The sequence below is a fragment of the Carassius carassius genome, chromosome 38, assembly GCF_963082965.1.
Source record: "Carassius carassius chromosome 38, fCarCar2.1, whole genome shotgun sequence".
NCBI lineage: Eukaryota > Metazoa > Chordata > Actinopteri > Cypriniformes > Cyprinidae > Carassius > Carassius carassius.
The window spans coordinates 843,313-862,509 of NC_081792.1; positions in this window are offsets into that span (position 1 = coordinate 843,313).

Genomic DNA, 19,197 nt, shown 5'->3' on the forward strand with positions numbered 1-19,197 from the left:
GTATGTACTTGTCCATGGCCTCTCTCTCAGGACCTGAAAGGGAATATAAACGACCCTTAGGCGGAGAAGAGCCCGGGAGGAGATCAATGGCACAGTCGTAGGGGCGATGCGGAGGTAGCGAGATGGCCCGGGCCTTACTGAAGACCGCCCGAAGATGTCAATGTCAATGTCACCTTTATTTATATAGTGCTTTAAACAAAATACATTGCGTCAAAGCAACTGAACAACATTCATTAGGAAAACAGTGTCAATAATGCAAAAATGAGAGTTAAAGGCAGTTCATCATTGGATTCAGTTATGTCATCTCTGTTCAGTTAAATAGTGTCTGTGCATTTACTCCGGTACTCCGCCGGAACACCAGTCAGGTCAGAGGGATCCTCCTGAGGAACACAAGACACAGAGACAGGACGAAAAACAGCACCCAAACATGACACGTGACAAGACTGACTCCAGGCTAAAACAGAATTACCGACCCAATCAATGTGGGGATTGTGCTTGTGCAACCATGGGTGTCCCAGAATTAAAGGAGCCTTAGGGGAATCAATAATAAACAGTTCAATCCGCTCATGATGGCTGCCAGCAATATGAAGATCTATCTTGGGGGTGACGTGGGTGATTGTGGTAAGGGGACGGCCAGCTAATGACCATGCTGATACGGGACTAACCAAAGGGATAAGCGGTATTCTCCAACGTTGAGCAGAGGCACCATCAAGGAAGTTCCCCTCAGCCCCTGAGTCCACAAGGGTGAGTCCAGTGTGTGAACGACTCTGGAAGGAGAGTTGGAACGGCAGCTGAGTGCGTGCTGCAGGAGAGCTTGAGCTGAGAACCGTGCCCACCAGGACTCTCCACCTCACTGGTGGACCCTGGCCTTTTAACGGGCACTGAAGGGTGAAGTGGCCTCCCTTGCCACAGTATAGACACGCCCTCGACGACAGACGCTCCTGCTTCTGCCGTGGTGTAAGCCGTAGACGACCCAACTGCATGGGCTCCTCCTCCGAGGGCTGTCGACTGGCTGAACTGGCTGAAGAGGACTCTAGGTGGCGCCACGGGGCGGGTGTTTGCCGTTGTTTGCGGCGCCGGCAGAGACGACCCTCAATACGGAGCGCGAGATTAATGAGTTGATCCAATTCCCGTGGGAGCTCTATGGCCGCGAGTTCGTCAGAAATGGCGAAATCCAACCCGGTCATACCGGTGTGAAGAACGGACCCCCGGCTCGTTGCCTCTTGCTGAAGGTCGTCCACCCGTGTGAGGAGTTCGGATACTCGGGCACTAAGAACGTCCACATCCTGCGCGGTGGTGTTGAGCTGGATGGCATGCTGCCCCAACAAAACTCCCTGTTGAACGAGAGCCGAGCGAAGCGGATCAGATCCCGCTGAATCCATATCTGGTCAGACTGTTCTGTCAGGGGAAAGCAGGCTGGATTCAGATGCGGGTAAACTCAAGGCTTTATTCAAACAGACAGAGAAGATGAGTCACGGTTCACAGGTTAACTCGCAGTGACAGGATGAGTAGCAGATGAGTCACGTTTCACAGGTTTAACTCGCAGTGACAGGATGAGCAGCAGATGAGTCAACGCAGATGAGTAATGTTCCACAAAAGTACGTATAACCGCCGAACCGGAGGGATGACAGCTGGAAACTACTAGGAGCTCTGGGCTTGTAAGAACAAGGGCAGAGAAATCAGCTAAACACACTGGAGCCTGAGGACAAGACACGACAAGGTGAGTACAAAGAGCTGCTAGATGATCGGAGCTATTGGTACGAGTAACAACAGTCTGACAATAGACAGAGAAACACGGAATAATAAAGGGGAAAAAAATAGAAGGACATAGAGAACAGGTGGCGAGCAATTAAGGTTAACAACGGAAAACAAGGGAGGCGGGGAAAACACAAACAGGCAGACGCAGTGAGCTGTCAAACCATCCCAACACACACACACACACCAAAAAGACAGGTGATTAGCCCCGAGACCCGACATAGGCCACGATAGGCCACAGAAAAGGCCCTGGCGGGCCACAGAAGATGGAACAGCCCCGATAGGCTTTAAAGAAAAGCCACAATGGCCGTGGAGAAAAGCCTAGCTAGACAGAGAAAAACATCAGAGGCCAGTTTGCGAAGGACAATAATAGACAAGTTATGTAAATTATAAGTCACTTACCTGAAGGTCACAATAGGTCAAATGAGCAAAAGCTGCTATAGGGTGTAACACTCCCCTAAGCAACTAAGAGGAGCTTACACTATAAAAGGAGAACAATCGTTCATTTGGAATAAATCAAAATGAATGGAGGAGTAACAAACAAAAAATAAGACAAATAGAATAGCAAAACAAACCAAAGTGTATTTATAAGACAACCGAATAAACCCAGTAAACCAATTACACACAAACTTGAGTGTGTGTGTGTGTTTGTGTGTGGAAGTCTCTCAGTCCAGCGTGTACTATTTACAAAGTCAGATCAGCCTCACCGGCAAGGATGGTGAATCCGTGAGCAGAATCTGTGTGTCTCCAGCAGTTTAAAGTCCCCCGGATGAGTAATCCACCACTCCAATGAAAGGATATACTCCACAAAGGATCGGCAGTACAAGCTCCAAAAACAGCCAGGCAAAAAAAGACAGGTAATCCACTACGATCGTTTCCGTATCGTGAATGAATGAGCGCGCTCCCGATTGCCGGTATGCCGGTACTATATATTTAAAAAAAAAAAACTCAGTTCCTGTTTGGGTGACGTGAAACCACGTGACAACCAATCTCGCTCGGAACGCATCTCGCGAGATTGGGCGATCAAGCCCAACAACACATACAGGTAAGGGAGAAAATACAAACACAAGATAAAGCATATAAAACAAAATGATCAACCATTCACTCTTATAGGTTGATCTACTATAAATATACTTCCCCTTATGTGGCCACGCTACAAGGGTGAGTAATGTGGAGCCTCGTTAGGCCATGTGAGGCTGTGTGACGTGAAAGCCTTGTGTAGATGATCATGATAGGCCATTGTATGAGAAGACCGTGATTGACTTAACATGAGGAGCATATGGTTTGCAAAGAGTATTATACTGTACCTTGGGTTTTATGTGAAGTAGTTTAGAGTCTAATCTTGACAGAAATACGATGAGGACGATCATGTACATGCAATAGATGAGGATTACGTGAATTCTAAACCACTGCATTGAGTAAGAGAGGCTATTAGTTTAGGTTAAATGATAGAGGTAGAATTAGGGTCATAGCAGAGACTTAAGAGCTTACACCGATACGTAACATTCTTTAGGCTAGACTCCTGTGCACGCTTGATAGAACTCCATCTAACTGAGAGAACCCACAGAGGAAACCGATTCTCCCCCAAAAATAGAAAATGAGCCAGATCAGCAGGACCATAAAAAGACATACTCCATGTTAAGCGAAGACCTCAATAGACAGTGATATGTGAAGGCCAAGATAAGCTGAATTTCATAAACCGTAATGGACAAATTTCCTTGATGACCATAGTAGTGTTATGCAAAGTGCCACAACGGCAAAGTAAGACCGAAGTCAATAGGTATGAGGGACAGAATGAACAACACTAGTAGTGACTTACTTGCTAGCACACATTGGTGAAGTAAACATCAGAGATGCTTTGCCACAAGCTGCAACCGTAGGAACTATACTAACTTTTTTGATGTAGATCTTCTGAGATGTTATTCCTTGGAGCATCCACATTGTTGGAACCCTTGCGCATCATCAGCAGAGATCTCAGGGTCTCAGGTGTTTCGCCCCTTAACCTGAACACCTCGCCCGAGTGGGGCAGCGAAGACCGGGTAGCCTTCACTTGCAGAAGGGTTCCAACTGTGGGCTCTCTTCAGCCACAGACATCTTGAGCTGGACTCAGCTGCTACAGCTATATCCCTGGTGGCTTTCTTCAGCTGTTTAGACTCCAGACCCATCCGCTGGAGGAAATAGCGCACCGATTTTGCAGAGAACCCATGGCAACCGACTTCGATAGGGTAGCTGGTTGCATGCCACCCTTTTACAGCAGCTTCGTCAACCAGGTCCTGGTACTTTGCTTTTTTCAGTTGGTAGGATATGGCTAACCTCTTTTCCCAGGGCACAGTAAGCTCAGCAATTATGATGGTTTTTGTGCTCCTGGATAGCAGGACCATATCTGGTCGGAGGGAGGTTGCTGCCACATCCTGTGGGAAGACAAGCTTTCTCTTCAGGTCCACTCTCAACTCCCAGTCAGAGGCTCATTGCAAGGAAGAGGATGGGTTCTTGGCCATCTTGCCGGTCTTATGAGCCTTGTCTCCTTCCCTCACAAAGGTTATGGTATCGGGCAGATGGGCCTGCTTGTTATTGGCTTTGACTGGAGTTCCACCCATTTTGCGATTTCTGTGAGGACCTTGTCGTGCCTCCATCTGTACCGCCCTTCTGCCAATGCCTTTGGACAACCAGTCAGGATGTGGTTCAGTGTACAGGAGACTGCTCCACATTGGTTGCATGATGGGTCTTCCTCTCCACCCCAGATCTTTAGGTTTTTTGGTGTTGGCAATAGATCAGTCACAGAGCGCAGGAGAAAGCTCAGCCTTCCTTGGTCGATCTGCCATAGATCCTTCCACGACAGTGGTCGCTCCTGTGCCTGGTCCCACTGTGTCCATCGACCCTGAGAGGCAAGTCCAATTGCTTTCACTTGACGCTCTTCCTCTGCTGCCTCACGGACTCTTTGCACCATGAGACCTCTTCTGGTTTTGGCATCAGCCCTGTTCCACCTCTTCCCGCTGTAATGTCCAAGGCCCAGGCGTCCCTGGCATACCACACCCACGATTTCCTGGTGTTTCCAGTGAGATTCTGCTTCCATCACAGCTTGCTGGGGCTTCCACTTTCTGCCGCATTTGATGGTCTTGCTTGCATGTCTTACTTTCCCATCCTCAGACGAAAGGAGTGTACTGACTGCCCTTGCCTTGGCAGCTTTAAACTCCTCGACCACAGATGAAACTGGCAGGGGAAGCTTGGAGGTCTTGCTGTACAGATTGATTGCGCTAAATGATGGGGGAACTCCCAGCCATTTTCGCAAGAACTTACTGCACAGTCTTTCCATTCCTTCCACCTGAGACACGGGAAAGTCATACAGCAAGAAGGGCCATTGTAGCCATGGTATAATACCATATTGAAAGCACCAAACTTTAAACCTCCAGAGTAGATTTTAATCATAATCTGAACATTTACTTCCACTCTGAAATACATTTGTTTTCTGATGACGACAGTTTGACAGCATGTGCAGAATATACTAAACACGCCCCTCCAGCCATTAGTTTGCGAAGAGTGAGAGACAGAGACCAGGAGCCCAACCAAAACCATGTGTTCCAATTAATATTTTGTTTCAGCTGGAGATATATCACTACACTGAAATAAAGTCAGCAACAGCTTCCGGGTCACGTGGACTTTGAGATGCCTGCGGAGCATTGAGCCGAGTCTTACCTAGTCTTACCTAGACTCGAGTCTTACCTAGACTCGAATAGAATAGGACCGTGTATACATCAGCTTGATAGATCCCATGTTCATAATAGCTCCAGTCCGAAGAGTGAGCTGTGTAGAGATGAGGTGAGAGCAACGGTTCTCTGCATCCATGGAATTTAATTGATTGCATTGTAATGAAATACCAAGGTTAATAAAATGATCTAATAAAGGAATTCGTTTTATGTAAAAAGCATAAAAAACAAGCATAAATATTGGAACCATAAAACAGAACTATTGTCTGGCTAACTCCCACAAAACTTGATAGATTCCATTTAACCATATGAACCTGATGAGTGAACTTTTCAAAAGAAACCAGATCGCAAATATTAGTAATGTATGGACTAGGACAAATATAGAAAAATAAATCTTGATACATTACCATTGCAGAAGTATAAAACCCTTTACATTTAACAATGATGCCTTACAAGCCAATTAAACTTAGATGGCTATTGAATCCTGTAAAAGCATAAAGTCCTTACACAAAGATTTTTGTAGAACTTTAAAGCGGATGTTATAAGTGAGCATACTCTGTTCAGGACAATAGAACAATAGTAGTAAATATAAACTCCAAGTCCAGACATTGGTGAAGTTTACGAGGAAATCCTGAAATGAAGTCACCTATGATAGGAAGTACATAAAAACAGACCATAGAAAGGCCGTGGCAGATTATACGAAAGTATGAAATGATTAATCAATATAATGTGTATTGGGAAAACTTTAGTGTTGGAGCATAGCGACAAAATGTGTCCGTTTACGTTCATGCTCTTAATCAGAGGATGCTGGTGCAGAAATAGACAGCGAAGACCTCTTTGCAGAATGGTTTACACTAGGACGGTCACTTTTTATTCGATATTCGAATATGCATTCGAACATGACGTGAAATATCCATAAGCGAACTATAAAGAAAATATCCGTTTTTTAAAATGCAATGTGTATCGCATTTTTTTACAGTCTATGATTAGACCGTTTGTTTTTTTATTTTATTATTTGCCATCTTATCCAGTAGAGGGCACTCTAGATGTATTGTAGTGTAGGCCCATGACCAAATCAAGCGAATAATAGTTAGTAGCCAGCCACGTCTGTGCGCTCCGAACGTGTTTTCTCCACCGCGGGGAACATTGTAAATAAAAAGAGAGCCGCACTTAATCCAGATCAAGTTGATAGACTGGTGTTTCTTGCAAACAATATTAAGAAATGAATTAGGCTAGGCTATATGCCTTACTCCTGCTGCTGTTTAAGTTATCACGCTGTTTAGTTATCACGATCACATTCAAGTTTTTTTTTTTAGCCTAATGTTGTGGGATATGCATAGGGGCACTTCATAAGTTGATATTCTAAGTTGATAACCTGCTGTTTCAAACATTAATTTAAAAAAAATTATCCAGATAGTCCTTTTTATAACTCACTGTTAATACATTTGTGATTGATACCTTTAGTGTGCTAAACATAGCATATTTTTACAGAAATGAATATTTCTGTATAAAAGATTGTAGCCTCTATTAACAAGCATTAAAATGCCTTGTTACAAACAAGTTATTCCAAAAAAAAAATGCATGCATTATTTTGATCAACATTTAATTATGCTGTGCGAGTTTGTTAGATAAGCACGAAACCCCCAGTGCTTTATCCTGGACGTGTGAGTACATAACCTCGCAGAGAATAAAATTAATGCACAAGCGTCACGAGTGCATAAAACAAAATTATACTTATAATGCTGTAGTATAGACTGGTGAAGAGATGTAGGCAAGATGCCGAAGTAGACCAGCAGCCTTGTTTCTGTCTGCAGGTCCGGAGAGACTTCATTCTTGCCGGTTCACGTGAGCGTACAGTTGAAATATCTTGTTGATTGAGACCCGAGCAGAAATTGAGAAATTGGGCTTTTTAAACACAGTTGCTGCGGGTTGCTTTTCATGTCCGCGGGTTGAGGTGACCCCAATAATGTCATATTTATCCCTTGGAAAGTGAATTCTACAGGGGAACCCCCTTTTGAAACACTAGTTTTTAGTACTAATGGCGATTTTGAGAAAACCTGGCAACCCTGGAAAGCACTCGGAACTCCGCCAATCCTCTGCCAAGAAAACTCAGACACCTGTATATCATCCAACACAAACGACCGCAAACATTCACCGCGACACCAAGCAATGCCAACGATCCCATTTGCATCTTGAGAGGAAAGTCAAACTCGCAATAGTTTGCAGGAAATAAACTTAACTATATGCAAATAACCCAGGGAAAGTCAAGAAATAATTCACGCGATCGCTTGAGCGAGAAACAACAGCGGCAGGATCTGCAAACACAATAGGATGTGAGTAGTACGCTTTTATATCCCTTGTGTTGACAGCCGATTGGCTAGACCTTAATTGGAATGGTAACATAGCATTTAGTCTTCCTAGTAGAACTTGCGCTTAAGCTTTCATTTCCTGTGTGGACATAGTACAGGACATAGTCGAAACCATGTAAAAGTAAAGACCGCACAGCAAATAGATGACGGCATGTCACACCAGGGGAGGTCTTTACACTGGTGAAACACAGAATGTGAAATGGCAGCTCCAGCACCATCATATATAGATTAGTCTAAGTTTGTTTAATTTCAATTAAATTATGTGTAATAATGCAACGGCCGTACCGGTGCACAATAAGCAGAGTATGATGGTGATCATGTCCTAAAAGACGTGATGAACAATATCTTAACAATGTGAGAAGCTGATAGGGACAGCATTGAATTAGAGGTACGTGATAGGACAGTGCATGTGAGGCAAGCGATGACACATCTAGATTATAAAACCTTGCAAAAGTTCAGGTTGATGACCAGCCTACCGCCATGCAAATGTTCTGAATAGATATGCCATTTGCCCTGGCCCACAAGGACAAGAGTCCGGAGTTGAATCACTATACAAAATTTCACGTCCTTAGAGCCATAAGCCAAAGCAATTGTGTGGACGTTCCAGTGAGACAGCATTAGCTTGGACACAAGCAGGCATTTTGTGTGCCCTCCAAAGCATACAGTTAGCTGCTCCAAGAGCCTTTACTGCCTATAGTGCTCGGTATAAATGCGCAACGCATGTACAGGGTACAGCAAAAGTGTATTAAGCAGCTCCGGTATCATGGATCTCAGGTATTCTGGATCCAAGCTTGTTTAAGTAAAGTGTTTTGGAATGGAAAGTAGATAGTGTTATGACCTGCACTTTAAATGGAGTCAAAAGCATTTAAGGCACACAACGCTTCTTAGCAAGAGAATATTTGTGTACTTTCGGCTGAGCCAGTGCATCCACTGACAGGATGTGTCAGTGAATAGAATGCAGTGATCCACTTCCGCCCTGGCAAATACACTCCAAATCCTATTGCCTTTAAAAGGGTGTAATCTCCACTCCCCATGGATTACCCCATCCCTGAACAGTAAGTCCACATCATAATTCAGGCGTCCAGGGACATGTACTGCCCGAAACAGAGAGGCGATGTCGATCTGCCCACAGAAGAGGGCATCTCGCCAACTGCAGCAGCGGCCATGAGCTCACACCCCCTTGGTGATTAACAGATGCTAGTACCACTGTCATGCTGTCTGCCCTGGTGAAAATGTAATGGTGGAGAATGTCCAGGAGAAAGCACTAAAGTGTTAGGTGTACAGCACTGAGCACAGTTTATGTGCCACAACTTCTCCATTTCTGTCCTGAAGGCTGGTCTGGCATCACATATGGCTACCCAGGCTGTGATCGATGCATCTGTTGTAACATTTTTTCTCCTGATCACTTGGCCAGTAAGAATACCCCAGTGAAACAGAGTCATATTGTGCCAAGGAATTGGTGCCCCCCAGCAGTTGCACGTCACTTTGATGTGCAAGGTGCCTGTGTGCCATGTGCCCTTTAGCCAGATCTGAAGCGGTTGCATATGTAGGAGCCCTAGTTTGCACACTGTAGAGGCAGCAGCCATCTGGCCAAGTTTCCTCTGAAAGCATTTCAGTGGGGGAAAGTGCCCTAACTTTAAGACTGTGATAGCTGATCAGTTTTCTGTGAGCGCTCCTCTCACAGACAGGCTCGCATATTGATTGAATTCAGCTCCACTCCTAAAAGGGAGACGTTCTGGCTTGGTACCAGCATGCGCACTCTCTGATTGAGATAGGACTATCCAGTTGTTGAGATAGTTCAAGATGTGCATTCCGCTCTGCTTCAGAAGAGAGAGATAGGCATCTATGCATTTCGTAAATGTACAAGGGGCTAGGGATAAACCGAAGGCAGGACCATGAATTGGTACGCTATCTCCTGGAATGCAAATCTTAGGAAACACCTTTGATGAGGGGCTCCCTGAACCTGATAATAAGCATCCTTTAAATCCACAGAGATAAACCAATCTCTCGGCCTGATGAGTGAAAGGATTTGTCTCAGCATAATAATTTTGAACGAGCAAGTGTGCAATTCAGCAGTCTCAGGTCCAAGATTGGGCATAGTCCGCTGTCTTTCTTTGGTACCAGAAAATAGGGACTGTAAAAGGCACTCTTGTGCTCTGATAGGGGTACTGTCTCTACAGCGCATTTTGCAAAGAGGTTGTGTATTTCCTCTCACAGACCTGAAGCATTCCGCCACCGTACAGTGGACATTAACACACATGTAGCCTCTCTTCATTGATTTCATAACCCACTCTGATACCCCTGATGGTGCCTGCAATGCTTCTATGAACTGTGACAGCGGGAAGTGAGGTGGGCTGCAGACTGTGATGGATAATTCGCGATTCTGGGGTGGGGAGTTTAATACCACATGAGTAAGAGTGAGTAATTGGGGAGAGGGGAGTGAGAGGAGGAGAATTGTTCTGATATTGAGGTGAGTTTTTAAAGGTGACTTTACTGCATTGCATAGTGGACCAGTCAAAACACTAACATGAAAATTGCTCTTGCTGCCAACAACAGGCAGGGGGCATGGTGAACATGGTGAACACACACAGGAGAGCAAGCAGACTTTTTCAGTGGCTCATCTTCGATGCTGGGTGCAGATTTCCTCCTCCTACAGACGGCATTAGGAACGTGGCTTTGATTCCAGTGCTGTTGGCCTGCCGTCTTTGTCAGAACGGGGTCTCTGGGTCTTCGACATCACCACAGCCTCATGTTCATGCCGGACAGCAGCAGAAGAGGCATGAGGAAATCAAAATAAAACCAGTGATAACAAGGCACCCTCTGATTGTTTTTGTTGTAGAATACAATAGAGGATATATTCAGATGTTATAGAAACAAAAATGATGGTGTATAAAATAGATTTTAAGATAAATAGATGATAGAGAATTAACTTGACAGAGCTCAAACTCAAAGCAGACGGCAGCAACAAACAGGATGTTACCATTCCTATCACAAGTGCGTTTACACTTGTCTTTTGAATGTGTATGTGGGCAACATCCAGATACAGTCTCATGTTAATGCCAAGTGTAAACGCACCCTTTGACTGGAAGATAAGGAGCTTGACATCACTATGATGGAGGTCCTCAGTGTCACTGCTGTGGGGTGCAGTGTAATCCAGTGGGCTGTTAGACCATTCCTCTCTCGCAGATGATGCCACCAAAATGACATCATGGTCCTCTTCAGCGCTTTCCATGGCACCAAAGGACACCACATCTTGAGCGATGGGGGAGGGTCAGAGAACAGCGCACTGGAAGGTGACCTGAAGCAGTGGAGTGAGGAGTGCCTGGCGTGGGCCCTGCCTCTGACAGATCCACGTCAGAAGCTCGTGGCACTTTCCTCCTTGGCTCAAAAGAGGCTGCAGAGGAAGAGCACGGCAGGGAGAGTTGGGCGAGTTCGGAGGCTCATATCTCTGCATTGGGGGTAGTCCGACCCCCCAAAAGCTGCCTCTGCGTGGGCACAACCACGGCAGAAGATGCACAACTTGTGGCCATCAGAGAATTCAACTGGCTCTGCGCAGGAGAAGCAATCGTGAGTCATCCCTGTTTCCGAACCTCACTGGAGCACAGTAGGGGAAGAGAAGGCATGTCCGCTACAGCGTGTAGATCACAATGTTTAGTCTTGTTGATAGCTTTCTTGCTTCTCGTAGAAGGTTTGCTGAAGAAAAATATTCTGAATGGATGACGTACAAGCGCTGCTTTATATAGATTGGGAGCCGCTCATATTTTGTGCGCTTGAACGCCATTGGCCGGCTTTACTGGTATGATACAATAATCTTTAGTAGCTGGAGAAAAGGGTATTTTCCATAGCAATGTAGAGTGACTGAATCGAAAGGGAACCACTGCCAACGCTTGAAGTGTTTTTTTTTTTTGTTCTTGCCCTAGTAAAAATGTATTATATTTAAAATATATGGATTTCATACCAAGTATAGTTCAAGTCTATAAACATTTACTGGCATCGCTCAAGACGTACTGATATAAAAATTATAATTAAACTTCATTTGGAGTACTAATTGTCCACTACGCACATTTCTTAATACTAAGCCTTATGTTTTATGTTCTCATGCTTTATGTTATATTATGTTGCTTACTATAATTTTTTATTTTATGTTAGCTTATGATACTGACTGTTGTATACACAAAAATGTGCAAGAGTTCATTGTGCTCATGTGTGAAAAGACGGGACTTTTATTTTGACTTGAGTCAACCTTTTCATTGAACCTGTTGCTGCCCCCTCGAGCACTGATGTTATGCAAGTGCATTGAGATGTAAACGGTAAATAAAACAATACTAGTCAAGTCAAGTCAAGTCATTTTATTTGTATAGCACATTTAACAGAACAACATTTGACCCAAAGTGCTTTACAGGTTAAAACAGGGAAGGCAGAAACAATATGCCTTGACAATACATAAAAATGAGTACAAGACTCCTTGAATACACTTAAATAATTGAATAAAACATAAACATAAATTATAAGGCTATAGAATATAACATATCAAAAACTACTAAAAAAAAAAATATTAAAAAAATTAAAAGCAAGAGAGTAAAAGTATGTTTTCAGATTTGTCTTAAACTGGCAATTGTATTACAGAACTTAATATGAAGTGGGAGGGAGTTCCAGAGTTTAGGAGCTATTACACAAAAAGCTCTGTCCCCTCTGGTTTAAAGACGTGTCTTGGGGATAGCAAGAAGCTGTTGGGTTGTAGACCTGAGTGGTCGGGCGGGAGTACATTTACATTTATTCACTTAGCTGGCGCTTTTATCCAAAGCGACTTACAATTGCTATATATGTCAGAGGTCGCACACCTCTGGAGCAACTAGGGGTTAAGTGTCTTGCTCAGGGACACATTGGTGTCTCACAGTGGATTCGAACCCGGGTCTCTCACACCAAAGACATGTGTCTTATCCACTGCGCTAGCACCACCCCATGCCAAGAGTAAGTAGACAAAAGCTCAGAAATATACAAAGGGGCTTGACCTTGTAGAGCTTTAAAAACGAAAAGTAAGATTTTAAAATCGATTCTGAATTTCACTGGTAACCAGTGGAGCTCAGCCAAAACTGGGGTTATGTGCTCACACTTTTTGGTGCCTGTGAGGAGTCTTGCAGCAGCATTCTGGACTAACTGAAGTCTATTTAAATTATGTTTGGTTAGACCTGTGTACAGAGAATTACAGTAGTCTAAGCGTGAGGAAACAAAAGCATGAATTACGGTTTCAACATCTTTCTTGGATAAAAAGTGCTTCAGCTTAGCTACTGTTCTAAGCTGATAAAAACTACCTTTAACAACAGAGCTAACTTGTTTATTAAAATTAAGAGAACTATCAAAAATGACACCTAGATTCCTGACCATATTCTGCAAGTTAGATGACCAAGGGCCAAGGGCATTACTCTAGTGTTTTGAAGTGGTGGGGGATCCAAATAAAATCATCTCTGTTTTCTTGGTATTCAACTGGAGGAAATTTTCTGCCATCCATGATTTAATGTCTTCCAAGCAGCTAAAAATAGTTTCGATATCTGAAGTACAACCAGGGGAAATGGGTAAATATAATAATGTATCATCGGTATAGCAATGGTATCTTAAGTTGTGCTTTTCAAGAATGGCGCCAAGGGGCAGCATGTATAGGGAGAATAACAGGGGACCAAGAACTGATCCTTGAGGGACACCATATTTAATATCCACTGGAGGGGATGATTTAGCACCCAGTTTAATAGAGAATGTTCTCTCTGTCAGGTATGATTTAAACCAGTGTAAGACAGGGCCCTGTAGTCCGACACTATTTTCCAGGCGATCAATAAGAATACCATGATCAATAGTGTCGAAGGCAGCGCTAAGGTCAAGGAGGATAAGTAATGCACTTGATCCAGAGTCAATGGTAAGAAGAATGTCATTATACACTTTAAGTAGTGCGGATTCTGTGCTGTGTAGAGCTCTGAAACCAGATTGGAATTTATCCAATATGTTAAAATTAGTCAAGAAAGAGGAGATCTGCTTGAAAACAGCTTTTTCCAGGATTTTTGAAATAAATGATCATTTAAAAAAAGGTCTGAAATTTCCAGGATCATTAGGGTCAAGATTGTTTTTTTTCAATAGTGGTTGTACTACTGCGTGCTTAAAACCAGATGGAACAACACCAGTGTATAAGGAACAGTTTACTATAGTTGGAGAAAGGACATCAAAGACCTCTTTAAAGAGACGAGAGGGAATAATATCAGAAGGGCAGCAAGAAGGCTTAAGATGAGAAACTATCTCAGACAACTCAGGGGAAGACAGAGGAGTGAAATGCTGGAGAAAGCTGGTAGGACTGCAATATGTAACTGAGATGCAACCCTGGGTTGTGATGCTAGATCTGATAAGGTCAATTTTTCGGATAAAATAATCAGAAAACTCATCACAAGTTAATGATGTATCAACTGTATTAGCCGGATTTAAGAATGAATCGATAGCTTTAAAAAGAACTTTGGGTCTATTAGCCTGTGAGTTAATAATTTCACTGAAATAATTAGCTTTCGCCTTTTTAACAGTGACTTGATATGCTTTTAGATGTTGCAGAAATATGTCATAAGAGACCTGAAGCTTATCTTTTTTCCATTTCCTTTCAGCCTGTCTACAGGCTTGACGGAAAACTTGTATGGAACTATCCACCCAAGGTGTTAAAGTGTTTGACTTTACTCGTTTTAATTTTACAGGGGCTATCTGATCCAATGTATTAGTACAAGACAGGTTAAAACTAGAGACAAGCTCATCAATATTAGTGCACGATGGCAAGTCAGCAGAGAGGGAGGGAGGGAGAGCAAACTTAAAAGAATTTGAGAAAAGAGAAGCTGTAGCTGAGTTAAATGAACGAGCTAAAACATAAGAAGGGGGAGGGACAGAGGGAGGACTGTAGCTAGAAAATTCAAATTCAATCAGAAAGTGATCGGAGATAGCAACATTAGTGATATCAAGTTTGTCGACTGATATCCCTGATGACAGAACAAGGTCCAATGTGTGTCCCTTGATATGAGTAGAGCCACAAATTGATTGAGTAAGGTTAAAAGAGTCGAGTAACGCTAAAAATTCATTCACCATCGGCTTAGTTGGGCAACAGACATGAATATTAAAATCACCAAGAATCAGCATCTTGTCAGACTGAATGGCCAAGGCAGACAGAAGGTCAGAGAAATCATGTATGAAGCAGCCAGTAGCTTTAGGTGATCTGTAGACCAGTGCACATAACAGGGGTGTTTGCAGACAATTTGCAAGTATAAACAGCTGAACTTCAAAAGAGGGGTAGTTTTTTACAGGAAGGATTTTGCATTTGAATATATTTTTAAAAACTGTAGCTAGGCCACCACCACGGCCAGAGATCCTTGGGGAATTTAGGAAACCCCACTGAGGAGGACACAATTCGGTGAAAGGGGATAAATCACCAGTACGAAGCCAAGTTTCAGTCACAAATAAAATGTCCAACTCATGTGATGTGATAATGTCATTTAGAATGAATGTCTTATTAGCTACAGAACGGGCATTTATGAGAGCAAATTTAACTGGCAAAGATCGAGTTGTTGAATTAGTAGAGAAATGTCCATTAAAGCAAAGTGAACGGAGACACGCCGAATCCACTCCACCACGGGAAAGGACGGTTTTGGCTGTGATGGAATGAGAAGCCAAGCGCACAGGAATCTGAGTCACTGGAAGTTCGCAAACAGGCGAGGAAAGCAGGATAAGATTCCGATAGTCAATACTTCCAGCAGAGCGATGCCTAGACGAGGAGCCAGCGGGCCGCATAGAGACAACTGTGGGGATGGTACCATCAGAGTTCCCGGGATTTGTAAGGAAAATGCGGTGGCTTCCTCGATGCTCATAACGGGGTCGCGGGCGAGAAATGCCCAGGGCGGTGCACAGCTTGTACACCTTAGCAGGCAGACGAAGAGATGGTGACATAAAGTCACGGAGTTCTTTCATAGAGTATGTTAGAGACATAGGCCTATTCTGCTGCAACATATTAAAAAAAAAAAAAAAGTCACAGGTGGAAGTAACAATCCAAAGTATCCATAGAATGGTGAGAGTCGGAAACGGATGCATTTATACTCCACATGAACCTCGGGCACCCCGGGACTCACAGCCAGATTGAAAACATCAGTAGCCAATTGCCCAAACAGAAAAACCATAGCGTACAGCAGTGAGGAAGGGGAAACTTAGACACGCACACGCCGAGGGAAGATCCGCTCATCGGGGCAGTCGGGGCAGAACTAAGAAGTTATATTTGTAGTAATCTTTAATGGATGGATGACAACAACATATTGCACATAGGCGAGAAGAAATGAAACCTTAACACTTTAAATGCAAGATATTTAACGTGTACTTGCAATAGCTCCACTTTACCACAATCAAATTTTTCCTCAGTATATTTTTAGTTGGACTTCAGCACTACTTTCGCACAATTAATCTGCATCAAGTACAAAATGAGTTTTTCCAGTTGAGCAGACTTTAAGTACACCAGTTTATAATATACTTAATGTTCAATTACAGGGGATTTTAATGAGATACATAAATACAAGGTATTTGTAATATACTTACCATGAAATAACGTATAATATTTTAGTATATTTTTTTTTTACTGGGGTGGTGGATTTTCCAGGTACTGGTCTCAGTTCATTAATCATGCTTATAAACTTGTGAGATACTCTCCTTCTCCACGATCCAGATTGTTGTTACTTTAAGACTTGTTTTTGGTTCTTCTAGGTATATATTTTTGGTAACATGTTATTCTGAATTTGCAGATCCACGTCTACATGTTCTACTAACCCTGAGCCTAATCGAACAGTCTTCTAATACTGAACCCTCCCTTTTTGTTGAGGCTTCAAGCTAGCCAGGACAACTCAAAATCCATATAATAAAATGTGAAGACCAGGGGCCTGTACCATGATGGTAGCTGAATAAATTCAGAGTTACAGGATTAGTTTTGAGTTGACAAAACCAAACCTCTCCAATCCGGCTTTGTTGCTACCATGATGCTGTTCATCAACTTTCTTTGTCAACTTAGGCTTTGATCCTGAGCGCGTGCACATGAATGTGTGACATCACTGGCAAACAGCCAATCACGAGCCTTGCAAAACAAAGCAAGTTTGATTTACTTCTCGCGAGAGACCCAGCGAGATTCAAACTAAAGGTTAAAGGTTTTCCTAAAGGTTGAGAGAGAAGAATATGACAAATTTAAACGTCATATGAAAAATGAAGGAGGACAAATAAAATAAATAATCTTGCTCTTTCAGTGCAGTGACAAGTGGAACTTGTGAAGTTAGTTTATACATTTGCAAATATATAGTGATAGAGACTCAAATTATTTTATAATAGTGCAATCTTTTGATACTACAACTTATTTATTACATGATCTGTATACATTAATATTTATAATATATATATATATATATATATATATATATATATATATATATATATATATATTTATAATAACTGTTAAAATAAATTTGCTTGTGTGTAAGAGATAAATTATAATAATATGAAACAATAATTATATAAATCAGAAAATGACTCTGTAATTATCATTAAAGCCAGACTTCTATTTATTTATTTCATTTATTTTTATTGTTTTGCATTAGTGACCTTTAATTTGGAGCAAGATAAACTGGAGTGACTTCAGTTTGAGATCTCTGACCCAGAACATAAGCGGCCCCGGATCAGGTTAGCCATGGAGTGTAAGTTACTATAGCAATGAATGGCGCTAAAACCCAAGCCACTTACGTGGTACCTAAAACCCAGGATTGGTGCAAACTAACCTGAAACTTACCTGGCTAGCCAGCTAATCTAGCTTCATGGTACAGGCCCTAGGCGTCACAATAACAGAAGTGAACAACACAGCAGTAACATCAACAACTATCTATATTGACAGGCTATACAGATTAAGCAATGCAAGCAGGTAAGTATCAAGTTTAGTTAGTCTTGGACTGTTTTTGCAGGTACTGGTTAAAATAGCGACAAACAGGATGAAAACTGAAACTGCAGTCAGGCTGAAAGCAGGTAAGTGTCCAGGGTTAGAAATCAGGTAATTCCTTCTTGTTCTAGGAATAGATAAAACTAGACAAACAGCGCATGTGTATGGTGTTGGCTTTTGTAGAGAGGTGGTGATGAGGATAATCATAGACAGGTGTGGTGATCATGGAGCGTGTGAACGGGTGTGAGCCAGGAGGGATTCTGGGAAATGTAGTGTGCTGAGGTGACAGGCATGGGCTGCATCCGGGAACCCAGGCAGGTGACTTGCTGCCTCACTGCCGTATCAGGCAATGACTCTGCAGGCAGTGTTTTGCACAAAGGCACCTCATGAAACTGATTTTGGACAGGCTTCTGAGACAGAGTATTGGTTTATAGAGCTTTGGTGACAACTGTGGATCTTTAATTACTGCAATATTAATTTCTCACTAGAAATGACATAAAAAGAGGAAAATGTTGTTCAGAAACATACATTTAAATACAAACTGACCCCAGCTTTCAGATGCCATCTTTATTTTTTGGCTTAACTGTCACAGAATGGAACGCATATTTTGTTGGATGACTTTTACTTTAATAAATTGGTATGGTATCTGTACTATGAAATTCTGCTTGTAATCCCAGTGGACTCTGGGACATTTTCTTAATTCATGTTACTGGTCAGTTTGTGAATGATTCATTGGTGCGTATATATTCACAATTATGAATGCTGCATTAAATTTGTGAACAAACTTGATTTTGTTTTGATTGTGTGGATCAAACTTTTTTTTTTTACACATTATAAAACCTACATTTATATGTGTTTTATAGACATTAGTTTGAACAATATTTGGATCTAATCATTGGGCAAGGTGTCAGTGAAATACAGAAAATAATATTTTTTTCTCATTTATTTCTCATGAAGAAATAACTGTTTTCCAAAGCAATCAGTGCAATCTATTAAATCATGAATAAATAGTGTAAAGCATATCCCATATTATCCTTTAGGCTCATTGTTGTGTATAGTCCTATATTGTATTAGGGGCCAACTGTTTTGTGCCTACATTATTGTTGTCTTTACTTGTGACACTCAGAATAACAATTCTATCATTGTTCACTCATCCCATTTTTTGCAACCAAAACTGATCCAGTAATAAAGACATGAATCAAGCCATTTAATCTGACTTCTGTGAGATTTTGTTGATCTTCTTTAATGAGCTGTATATGTGCAGTGATCAGCATTTATATAGAATAAAAGCTTACATGAATTCTTGGATTAAATGTTTGATTCATATGAATTCTACTAGCTTTATTAACTTTTTGAAGTATCAAAGGTTTGTTTACATGGACTTTCAACAGGTTTCTAT